Source organism: Carcharodon carcharias, chromosome 9 (assembly GCF_017639515.1).
Source record: "Carcharodon carcharias isolate sCarCar2 chromosome 9, sCarCar2.pri, whole genome shotgun sequence".
Lineage (NCBI taxonomy): Eukaryota > Metazoa > Chordata > Chondrichthyes > Lamniformes > Lamnidae > Carcharodon > Carcharodon carcharias.
The window spans coordinates 171,429,379-171,441,433 of record NC_054475.1 but is presented as its reverse complement, the minus strand read 5'-3'; the positions used below and the strand labels follow the sequence as shown (position 1 = coordinate 171,441,433).

Below are 12,055 nucleotides of genomic sequence, written 5' to 3'. Positions count from 1 at the left end.
TGGGATTACCTCCTCAGAGAGAACTTCCACCTTGATCAGCTCCACAATGCCCCCTGCCCCCCATGGATTGTCTCCACACTCCCAGAATCAGTCCCCCATCCCCCCCCACCCCACCCCCCACAACAGAGCAGGATCCCTGTCATTTTCCACCCTTTCTGAGAAATTTTCTGTTCTCATTTTTGGTCCCTGCACCTGAACGTCAATCTCTCTCTCCTCGGTTAGTCAGCAATTTAAAACGAATCAGATTTGAGAGTTTCTGATGCAGTATCTTTCCGATTCTTCCTATAATCTGTGTTTGTAAAAAATCAGAGTCTGAGAATTTCAAACCGAAGACCGGGTCAGCCTGACCAAGAATGAGATAAATGATTATTAATGATAAAATATTCATGGCAGTAACATCGATAAGGATTTGCTGATTGTCGGTTCTAGACTGATTGATCTTAATGAGGTGATTTATAGTGTGCTTCCTCTATTTGATGCAATAACTGAGAAGAAAATCATTGTAATGTTATCAGACGTTTTATGCAAAACAGTTTCATAGATATGATTTCAATAAAAGATATAATTACGTGCAGTACAGTGTCAATAGTTCACAACTTATTTACAAATTAGAATAGTAAAATCCAGATGTTGAAGCTGTTGAATTTTCGTTGATACATATTTGTGTATTCTGTGAAAATTATAGCCTTAAAATCATTCGATTGCCATGGGTGCTGGATCACAGCGTAGAATGGAGGGTTGGTGCAGAGGTCAGTCTGGTAACAGGAGGAGGCCATTCAGCCCTTTGGCTCTATTCCATAATTGTATTAGATGATGGCTGATGAGCATTTCAGCTTCATTTTCCTGCCTTTGATCCATGTCCCTCATACCCTGACCCAACCTAACCCTACCCTAAACCCTAACCCTAAACCCCAACCCCCAACCCCTAACCCCTAACCTTAACCCCTAACCCCAACCCCCAACCCCTTACTCCCAACCCATAATCCCTAACCCCTAACCTGACCCAACCTATTGATCCCAATCCTTGAAAGATTCAATTGATCACAATTTCACGTTTTCACCCCTGTTTATTTGCCCAACCCCCAGAGTGGGTGGGGGGAGGGTGGGGGTTAGTGGGGGGAGTTGGGAGAGGGGGAGGTGGAGTTGTAGGGGGGGATGCTTCCCAAGGTCCTGCTACTTGTTAAAGCCATCCTGCATCTCCTAAAGGGGAGATAGTGGTTGAAAACATATTGAAGAAAGGCATTCAGCCCATCGCTTCTATGCTGCCTGAAACGTTAACCCTCCCCACCCCCACCACCCCACTCCTCCACCCCCCACCCCAACCCTTTTTAAAGTTTTGCTTTTATTCAAATACCCATTCACTTTCCTGCACCTGTACAGGTGGGAGATTATTTACATAATCCTGCCCATGGGATTTGGAAAGTGGGGGGTGGGTCCCAGCCTTTATTGTAGGGAATCGTAGCCCAAACATCTGGTGGTGGGACAGTAATGCCAGAATCTGAGTTGAAGTGTTGGTTTATGAGATGGGCTCTAATCATTATTCAACCAATGAGCACTAGAGGCCACTGTTAGCTGGATTTTCAATCCACTCCCAACATTGGAATCTTCACAAAGTCTCTAAAACAGACCAAGATCCATCTGAAGAAGGGTCATAGGGTCACAAAACGTTAACTCTGTCTTTCTCTCCACAGATGCTGCCAGACCTGCTGAGTTTTTCCAGCATTTACTGTTTTTATTTCAGATTACCAGCATCTGCAGGATTTTGTTTTTAACCAAAATCCATCTAATTCACCTTCTCCCATCCTGATAGTCACATGATATGACAATTATTGACCAATCACAGTGATCAGACTCTATCCGTGAGTACAACAGACCCAGACATGGGTGTGGGGTGAGGGGGGTGGGGGGGTGGGAGGAACCCCAGGGCTAATCCCCAAATCCCACCACCATTGGGATCTTCCTACCGTTTGTTGTCATCACAATAAATAGAATCCCACAACCCAGGAGGAGACCTTCGGCCTGTGCTGCCCTTACCCCTCCTCCCAGGATCCCGTCACAGATCCCTCACCTGGAATCCTCTCCAGGGATCCTCTGCACCGCACTCCCCACCACCCCCCCCACCCCCAGGATCCCCATTTCCCCCCCCACCCCCCACCCCAGGGTTCCTCTTTCCCCCACCCCCAGGATCCCCATTCCCCCGGGGATCCCCTCCCTGTGGTTTATTTACCTGGTGGGGTGAGAACAGACTGTTTTATTTTGCTGAGTCTGTCGGGTTTTGATGGGGAATCTGGACTGACTCCTGCCAGCTCAGCTGGAGAATGTAAATGAGGCTGGGAGAGAATTTGGGAGAAACTTTGTTATTCAGAGAGTGGAGAGAATGTGGAACTCGCTCCCACAGGGAGTGGCTGAGGTGAATAGTCTCGATGTATTTAAGGGAAAGCTGGATGAACACATGAGGGTGAATGGAATGCTCTGCTTCACCACCAGAATGGGCAGAAGGGCAAATGTCAGAATGTACCCTGGGCAGGTGTCAGTGAACCTTCTGCAGACAGTGATCAAAGCTCAGGAAACAGTGAACACTCACAACCTGCTCAGCAACATTCCAGCAACACGGTGTGTCTGAAACTGGTTGGGTGATTTACTGTTTAAACCACAGATACTGTTTAAAAAACTCAACACCAATTAATATTCCACGCTCCAGGTTAGAGGGTCCATCAAACAGCAACTGACAACACATTTACCAACTCTTCAAGAGGCTAAAAGCAAAAAAAAATGTGGATGCTGGAAATCCAAAATAAAAATAAAAAAACCTGGAAAAACTCAGCAGGTCTGACAGCATCTTCGGAGAGGAACACAGTTAGCGTTTCAAGTCTGAATGAGTCTTCAACAGAACTAAGGAAAAATAGAAAAGAGGTGAAATATAAGCTGGTTTAAGAAGGGGTGGGGGGGGGGGGTGGAGAGACAGGTAGAGCTGGATAGAGGGCCAGTGATAGGTGGAAATTGCCCTTTTGTCTATGACATCTTTTGGCTAAGAGGTGTTGAAGGTGGTGATATTATCTAAGGAATGTGCTAATTAAGGGTAGAAAGCAGGACGAGCAAGGTACAGATAGCCCTAGTGGGGATAGGGGTGGGGTGAAGGAATCAAAATAGGCTAAAAGGTAGAGATAGGTGGAAATAAATTTAAAAATAATGGAAATAGGTGGGAAAAGAAAAATCTATATAAATTATTGGAAAAAAGGGGGGATCGGAAAGGGAGTGGGGATGGAGGAGAGAGTTCATGATCTAAAATTGTTGAACTCAATATTCAGTCCGGAAGGCTGTAAAGTGCCTAGTCGGAAGATGAGGTGCTGTCCCTCCAGTTTGCGTTGAGCTTCACTGGAACAATGCAGCAGGCCAAGGACAGACATGTGGGCAAGAGAGCAGGGTGGAGTGTTGAAATGGCAAGCGACAGGGAGGTTTGGGTAATGCTTGCGACAGACCGAAGGTGTTCTGCAAAGCGGTCACCCAGTCTGCGTTTGGTCTCTCCAGTGTACAGGAAACCACATGGGGAGTTGTGAATGCAGTAGACTAAATTGAGGGAAGTGCAAGTGAAATGCTGCTTCACTTGAAAGGAGTGTTTGGGCCCTTGGACGGTGAGGAGGGGGGGAGTAAACGGGCAGGTGTTGCACCTTCTGCGGTTGCATGGGAAGGTGCTGTGGGAGGTGGTTGAGGTGTAGGGGGTGATGGAGGAGTGGACCAGGGTGTCCCGGAGGGAACGATCCCTATGGAATGCCGCCAGGGGTGGGTGAAGGGAAGATGTGTTTGGTGGTGGCATCATGCTGGAGTTGGCGGAAATGGCGGAGGATGATCCTTTGAATGAGGAGGCTGGTGGGGTGATAAGTGAGGACAAGGGGGACCCTATCATGTTTCTGGAGGGAGGAGAAGGCATGAGGGTGGATGCGCGGGAGATGGGCCGGACACGGTTGAGGGCCCTGTCAACGACCGTGGGTGGAAAACCTCAGTTAAGGAAGAAGGAGGACATGTCAGAGGAACTGTTTTTGAAGGTAGCATCATCGAAACAGATGCAACGGAGGCGAAGGAACTGAGAGAATGGGATGGAGTCCTTACAGGAAGTGGGGTGTGAGGAGCTGTAGTCGAGATAGCTGTGGGAGTCGGTAGGCTTGTAATGGATATTGGTGGACGGTCTATCACCAGAAATTGAGACAGAGAGGTCAAGGAAGGGAAGGGAAGTGTCAGAGTTGGACCACGTGAAAATGATGGAGGGGTGGAGATCGGAAGCAAAATTAATAAATTTTTCCAGATCCAGACGAGAGCATGAAGCAGCACCGAAATAATCATCGATGTACCGGAGAAAGAGTTGTGGAAGGGGGCCGGAGTAGGACTGGAACAAGGAATGTTCCACATACCCCATAAAGAGACAGGCATAGCTGGGGCCCATGTGGGTACCCATAGCCACACCTTTTATTTGGAGGAAGTGAGAGGAGTTGAAGGAGAAATTGTTCAGTGTGAGAACAAGTTCAGCTAGACGGAGGAGAGTAGTGGTGGATGGGGATTGTTCGGGCCCCTGTTCAAGGAAGACGCTAAGGGCCCTCAGACCATCCTGGTGGGGGATGGAGGTGTAGAGGGATTGGATGTCCATGGTGAAGAGGAAGCGGTTGGGGCCAGGGAACTGGAAATTATTGATATGATGTCGGGTGTCAGAGGAATCACGGATGTAGGTGAGAAGGGACTGGACAAGGGGAGAGAGAACGGAGTCAAGATAGCAAGAAATGAGTTCTGTGGGGCAGGAGCAAGCTGACACGATCGGTCTGCCGAATTGGTGCTGTTTGTGGATTTTGGGTAGGAGGTAGAAGCGGGCCGTCCGAGGTTGGGCGACTATCAGGTTGGAAGCTGTGGGAGGAAGATCTCCAGAGGAGATGAGGTCAGTGACAGTCCTGGAAACAATGGCTTGATGTTCAGTGGTGGGGTCATGGTCCAGGGAGAGGTAGGAGGAAGTGTCTGCGAGTTGACACTCAGCCTCTGCGAGGTAGAGGTCAGTGCACCAGACAACAACAGCACCACCCTTGTCAGCGGGTTTGATGACAATGTCAGGGTTGGACCTGAAAGAACGGAGTGCAGTAAGTTGAGAGAGAGACAGATTAGAATGGGTGAGTGGAGCAGAGAAATTGAGTCGTCTCACACAACTCTTTCTCCGGTACATTGATGATTACTTTGGTGCTGCTTCATGCTCTCGTCTGGACCTGGAAAAATGTATTAATTTTGCTTCCAATTTCCACCCCTCCATCACTTACACATGGTCCATCTCTGACACTTCCCTTCCCTTCCTTGACCTCTCTGTCTCAATTTCTGGTGATAGACTGTCCACCAATATCCATTACAAGCCTACCAGTAAATGCTGGCCCAGCCAGCGAAATCCACATCTTCTGCAGAGTTCCAAAACACATCTTGAGGAGATCTGATCCTCGCAGATCCAGAGACTGGATGATCTGGGCCAGGATGTTGGAAAAAATAAGATTAATCATTTGAGTATGTTTATGTATCTATTTTGCTGGCTCTTACATGGACCATGACAATTGGATCCTCACTCTCGCACTCCAAGCTCGTGTCCAGCTGTGAGAAGATGATTTTAACCCTGGCACCAGGCGGGCAACATGACCTTCAATGCTCTTGTTTGCATCATCACAGAATACATCATCACAGGAAGTGATGTAGATAATTACATAACGTCACATGTTCTAGTCAGTCTGTGTAAGCAGAAATCTTCCAATAAATCTTCCAATAAATCTCCGTGTTCAACCTCTGTGCCAGTCTAAAACACCACATAATATAGCTAACCCCCCTGACTATACTGTCTCCTATTACTACCACCTCCCTCTTTACTCCCCCAACTTGAACGGCATCCCTCACTATGGTGCCACACAGGTAGCTATCACCTCATACCCTGTTGGACAAAGTCATGGGCTGAGGCTCCTCCATCACCTCATGCTGGTTCCCCTTATCTGCCTGACTCACATTCATGCCCTCCAGTCCCTGACCACTAACCAACTCTAAGGTTCTGCCCAACCTAAGGGGAGTGACTGCCTCCTGGAACACAGTGCCCACCCAGAAGGAAAAGACTGTTCGGACCAGCATTCTTATTTCCCAGTTTTTACTGGTGTTCCATTTTAAGGTATACAAGACCAGTTTGGACCAGTTTTTATTGTTTTTTCCTTCTGGATGAGTGACCTTGTCCCTCCCTGATCCACACTCAGCACAGTAACTCGTAGCCAAGGCTGCTCGAGCTGCTGCCACTTTTCACGGGATTTATTGTCTGGGATCGCAATGCTTTCTGCAGGTTCCCACATGCTCCATCAGCCCTGCCATCTTTATGTATCTTTGTTTTATACATTTGATAAACTAAGATTTATTCAATTAATTCATCTGGTTTACTTTTAATTAATAAGACCATAAGACCATGAGACATAGGAGCAGAAATTAGGCCATTCGGCCCACCGAGTCTGCTCTGCCATTCAATCATGGCTGATAAGTTTTTCAACACCATTCTCCCACCTTCTCCCCGTAACCTTTGATCGCCTTACCAATCAAGAACCAATCGATCTCGGTCTTAAATACACTCAATGACCTGGCCTCCACAGCCTTCTGTGGTAATGAATTCCATAGATTCACCACTTTCTGGCTAAAGAAGTTTCTCCTCATCTCTGTTCTAAAAGGTCTTCCCTTTACTCTGGGGCTCTGTATACCATGCACTCAGTGAACAATGCACTGTGTGGCTTAGTTGTCTGACCTGTGGGCAGTGCTGAACTCCCTCAGTCCTGCCTTTCCAACAATGCACCGTCCCCTCAGTACCACACTGGGTACAAGCCTGTATTTTGTGCCCAGGTCTTTGGAGTGGGACAAGAATTCATCATCTTCCGATCTCAGAAGTGAGAGCCCCTCTGAGCCACAGCTAGAGTCGATTTTGATGTACCCACTTCCATAGATGAGAGAAGGCTGGTGTGAACTCACTGCCTACCTAATATGATGGTCGCAGTCTGAACCACATTCACGGTGACACCTCATTTGAATTCCATCACTGAGCTGCATCATGGTACCTTTCCTATAGCAATCAGCTCCACTCATCTCTACTGGATCCTGATGGAGAGCTGATTCCACCCTCAGTGACTGGATCACATACCAGCTTCATGGAGTACTGAAAGAGACCATTCTGCCCATCGTGCCTGTGCCAGCTCTTTGAAAGAGCTGTCCAATTAGTGCCACTCTCCTGCTTTTTGCCCATGACCCTGAAAATTCTTCCCTTTCAAGTTTTTATCCAAATGCCTTTTGAAAGTTATTATTGAATCCACTTCCACTGCCCTTTCAGGCAGCACATTCCAGAGGTCTTTCCTCATGTCACCTCTGGTTTATTCGACAATCCTCCTACATCTGTATCCCTCAGGTTCCCAACCCTCCTGCCAGTGGAAACAGTTTCTCCTTATTTGCTCTCTTCAGGACCCTCTAATTTTGAACATCGCTATTAAATCTCCTCTTACTCTTCTCTGCTGTAAGGGGAACAATCCCAGCTTCTCCAGTCCCTACACAAAACTGGAATCCCTCATCGCTGGAACTATTCCACTGAATCTCCTCTGCATCCTCTTCGAGGACTTGACATCATTTCTAAAATGTGGAGCCCAGAATTGAACAGAATACTCCAGCTAAGGCCTAACCAGTGTTTATAAAGGTTTTAGCGTAACATTCTTGTTTTTGTATTCTACTTCTCTATTAATAGAAATCCAAGGATCCTGTCTGCATTTTTAACAGCCTTCTTAACTTGTCCCAGTACGTTCAAAGATGCGTGTGCATAGACCCACAGGTCTCAATTCCCATTACTCTGCATTAAATTGTATCTGCTATGTGTCAGTCCATTTCAACAGTCTCTGTCCTCCCAAAGTCTGTCCCCATCTTCCTCACTGTTCATTACATTTCCATGTTTTGTGTCATCTGCAAACTTGGAATTATGCCCTATATACCTAAGTCCAGGTCATTAACGTAAGTCAAAAAGAGCAGTGGTCCTAATACCGACCCGCTGGAGAACACTACTGTATACTTTCCTCCAGTCTGAAAAACAACCATTCTCCACTATTGTGTGCTTTCTGTCCCTTAGCCAGTTTTGTATCCATGCTGCCACTGTCCCTTTAAACCCATGGACTTGAATTTTGTAAACAGATTGTTGATGACAAGTTTCTTCAGAGATAATAAATGTCCTGTTATAGAGTTGATCTTCAGATAGCCTTTCTTAGTGGAAACATTTGACTTTATTTACAAGACAGCAGCAGCAACTACACACGTGCATCAAACTCCACAACTAAAGAATAGCTCTCTCCTCGAGGCTCCCTGAGCTGCTAACACATTGGTTTACACAGATCATGTGATCTTGCAACACAGGATTATTCTTAAAGCTACAGTCCTACATTTCCAAAACCCATAATTACTACATTCCTCCCCCTTTAACTTTTCTGTACATTTTGTATTTAGAAGGATATTTATCTCTTGACATTACAATATTTACGTAGGTCATGAAATTACAAGTTCAGTCTTTCAGGTGGTTTCCTGATCCGTGTGGAATGTCGGATCTCCACAACTTCCGATTCTTTATCAGGAACCACATTCTCTGGAGCCACATTAACGTCAGGTACCTCATTAGGCAGAGGCAGTTCAGAGTCTTCCACTCCGACAGAGATATCGGATGTGTCTGTCCCTGGTTGAGCAACTTCAACGGGATCCACAGGTTCAATAATGTTTACAGATGGAACGTAATTTTGTTGTGGTTTCTCTCTTTTTCTTAAGTGATCCACATGCTAACGAGTGATCTGGCCCTCCGCTTCTACATGGTATGACAATGGTCCGGTCACAGAACTCACTTTACCAGGTAACCACTTTGGTCATCCACTGAAATTCCTCACATACACTGCTTCCCCAACAGGAAATTGTCACTCAGGACTATGCAAATCATGAGTCACTTTTTGGTTCCCTTGAGAAGGTGGAGAAAACCACCTTCTCCTGCAAATTGGTAAGTATCAGGCTTAGTTGTGTTTAAAGATAGTGCCTAGCTGAAAAGGTATAGGCATTTTCAGAGCTCTTGGGTTAGCATATAGTGTGAACTGGCACTTGTATTGTTGGATTGCCTTGTGTTTGACCAGCGTTCGTTAAGGTAATTCTGGTAGTTGCAAGTGAACAAATGGCAGAATCACGGGTTTCCTCTGATCCAGAGTTCTAGAATGATTCACAAATTTAGGATGTTGAGCAATGCAGAATCCCACACAGGGTGATTTTTTTTTTAAAGTCGGTGCCTTATCAGTAATTTCGAATCTTCCTTCTACGTGTCTTCTTTTTGAATTCACTGTCGGCTAGACCTCTCTCAGATGTAATCTCAACTTGTCTCAGTTCAGCAGTTGACCTACCCGTGACTTCACTATCCACTCTCATCTTGGAAATTTCTATGACTTTTGCTTTCAAAGGCTCTTTACCTTCATCCATCTGAGTTTCCTGCTCTTCTGTCTCCTTCTTGTATCTGTTGGCTTCCTCCTGGTAACTTGAACATTGCTGTGTCTTCTCTGCCAACTGGTCCTTCACTTGGTTCAGAGAGGTGTTAAATTCTTCCTGTTCCTCCTTGTCATTTTTTTAGAGACACAATCTTTGACCCAAGGGAATCTTGTAGTGTGTGAGGGTCTTTCAACAGGTTTTCCTATCCTTTGCAAAATTTGCTCACTTCAGCTTGAATTCTGTCATTCAGCAGAGTCTCCTTGAGTTTCTTCTGCTGTTCTTCCGTGTTGTTGTTTAAGACGATCTTCATTTCTTCGGGGAGAATTTTCTCCCCTGTCGGGGGAGGGGTGCGGGGGGGTGGTTGTTGAGTGGGAGCAGGGTTGGACAGGTGTGCAGCCAATTCAAGGTCCATGTTCCGTACATGTTCCATATTCCAGGATTTTTAATTCGTTCATGGGATGTGGGCGTCTCTGGCAAGCCCAGGATTTGTTGCCCATCCCTAATTGCCCTTAAACTGAGTGGCTTGCTCAGCCATTTCAGAGGGCGGTTAAGAGTCAACCACATTGCTGTTGGTCTGGAGTCACATGTAGGCCACACCAGGTAAGGTGGGCAGATTTCCTTCCCTAAAGGGCATTGGTGAACTAGATGGGTTTTTACAACAATTGATGATAGTTTCATGGTCACCGTTACTGAGACTAGCTTTCAATTCCAGATTTACCTCTGGAATATTAGTCAGGTGATATTACCATTATCTTACAGCCTCCCCTTAAACTGAGCTCTAATTTTACGTTTTACACAGATTTATATATTCCTATACTGACAACTTCAATCTGTCTCCCAGTCATAACTTGAGAAACAAGTTTGTCTACTATAATCCTGAGCTACGATTTGTGCCTTAATTTGAGATTTTACCAGTGGGCATTGCTCTGCTATTTACTGATTATTTCTCATTGCAATATCAACCAGTTAACAAAGAATGGTTTTATTTCAGATAATACTTTGACCCTGACCTCACCAGCCTCCCAGATAATCTGGACCATTAATCCAAGGATCGTTCTAAAATGCCACAAGCAGATGCCTCACTGGCTCCTATTTTTGGGCCTGGCTGATTTCACCAACATTTAATGTCATTTTACATTGGCTTCTGTTTATTGTTGTGACAGTGTGTGTCTCTGCCAGCAAACCTGGATCAGTTTGTGCAGCTCTGTCTGAAACAACAGCTGGAATGATTCTCACATTCCAAGGTGAGGCAGTGCCCAAAATAGCTGGCCCAGGGACTCTGAAGACTAGCATCTAACTAAACAGCGTTAAAGATTAGACACCCTCCCATTCCAGCAGCAGCTTAAAACACCCTCCCATACCAGCAGCTTAAACAGCCTCCCATACCAGCAGCTTAAACACCCTCCCATACCAGCAGCTTAAACACCCTCCCATACCAGCAGCTTAAACACCCTACCATACCAGCAGCTTAAACACCCTACCATACCAGCAGCTTAAACACCCTCCTATACCAGCAGCTTAAACACCCTCCTATACCAGCAGCTTAAACACCCTCCTATACCAGCAGCTTAAACACCCTCCTATACCAGCAGCTTAAACACCCTCCCATACCAGCAGCTTAAACACCCTCCCATACCAGCAGCTTAATACGATCTCATAGCAGCAGCTTAAAAACCCTCAGATTCCAGCAGCTTAAACACCCTCGCACCAGCAGCTTAAAAACCCTCTCATGCAAGCAGCTTAAACACCCTCCCATACCAGTAGCTTAAACACACTCCCAAACAAGCAGTTTAAACACCCTCCCATACCAGCAACTTAAACACCCTCCCATAACATAAGCAGCTTAAACACCCTCCCATACCAGCAGCTTAAACACCCTCACAAACCAGCAGATTAAACACCCTCCCATACCAGCAGCTTAAACACCCTACCATACCAGCAGCTTAAACACCCTCCTATACCAGCAGCTTAAACACCCTCCTATACCAGCAGCTTAAACACCCTCCTATACCAGCAGCTTAAACACCCTCCCATACCAGCAGCTTAATACGATCTCATAGCAGCAGCTTAAAAACCCTCAGATTCCAGCAGCTTAAACACCCTCGCACCAGCAGCTTAAAAACCCTCTCATGCAAGCAGCTTAAACACCCTCCCATACCAGTAGCTTAAACACACTCCCAAACAAGCAGTTTAAACACCCTCCCATACCAGCAACTTAAACACCCTCCCATAACATAAGCAGCTTAAACACCCTCCCATACCAGCAGCTTAAACACCCTCACAAACCAGCAGATTAAACACCCACCCATACCAGGAGTTTAATATCCTCCGATACCAGTAGCTTCAATACCTTCCCATTCCAGCAGCTTAAACACCCTCCCATACCAGCAGCTTAAACACCCTCCCACACAAGCAGTTTAAATACCCTCCCAAACCAGCAGCTTAATACCCTCCCATGCAAGCAGCTTAAATACCCTCCCATACCAGCAGCTTAAAAACACTCCCATACCAGCAGCTTAAACAGCCTCCCATACCA

The 12,055-nt window shown here is 46.2% G+C and overlaps 1 long non-coding RNA gene across 1 annotated transcript in view; it reads left to right on the top strand.

Moving 5' to 3' along the window:
* Positions 1 to 8,716: 8,716 nt before the first annotated feature.
* Positions 8,717 to 12,055, top strand: part of LOC121281839 — a 61,151-nt gene continuing 57,812 nt past the window's right edge. Inside the window, exon 1 of the long non-coding RNA XR_005943959.1 lies at positions 8,717 to 8,905. This is a non-coding gene — a long non-coding RNA (uncharacterized LOC121281839). The remainder of the gene's footprint in view (positions 8,906 to 12,055) is intronic.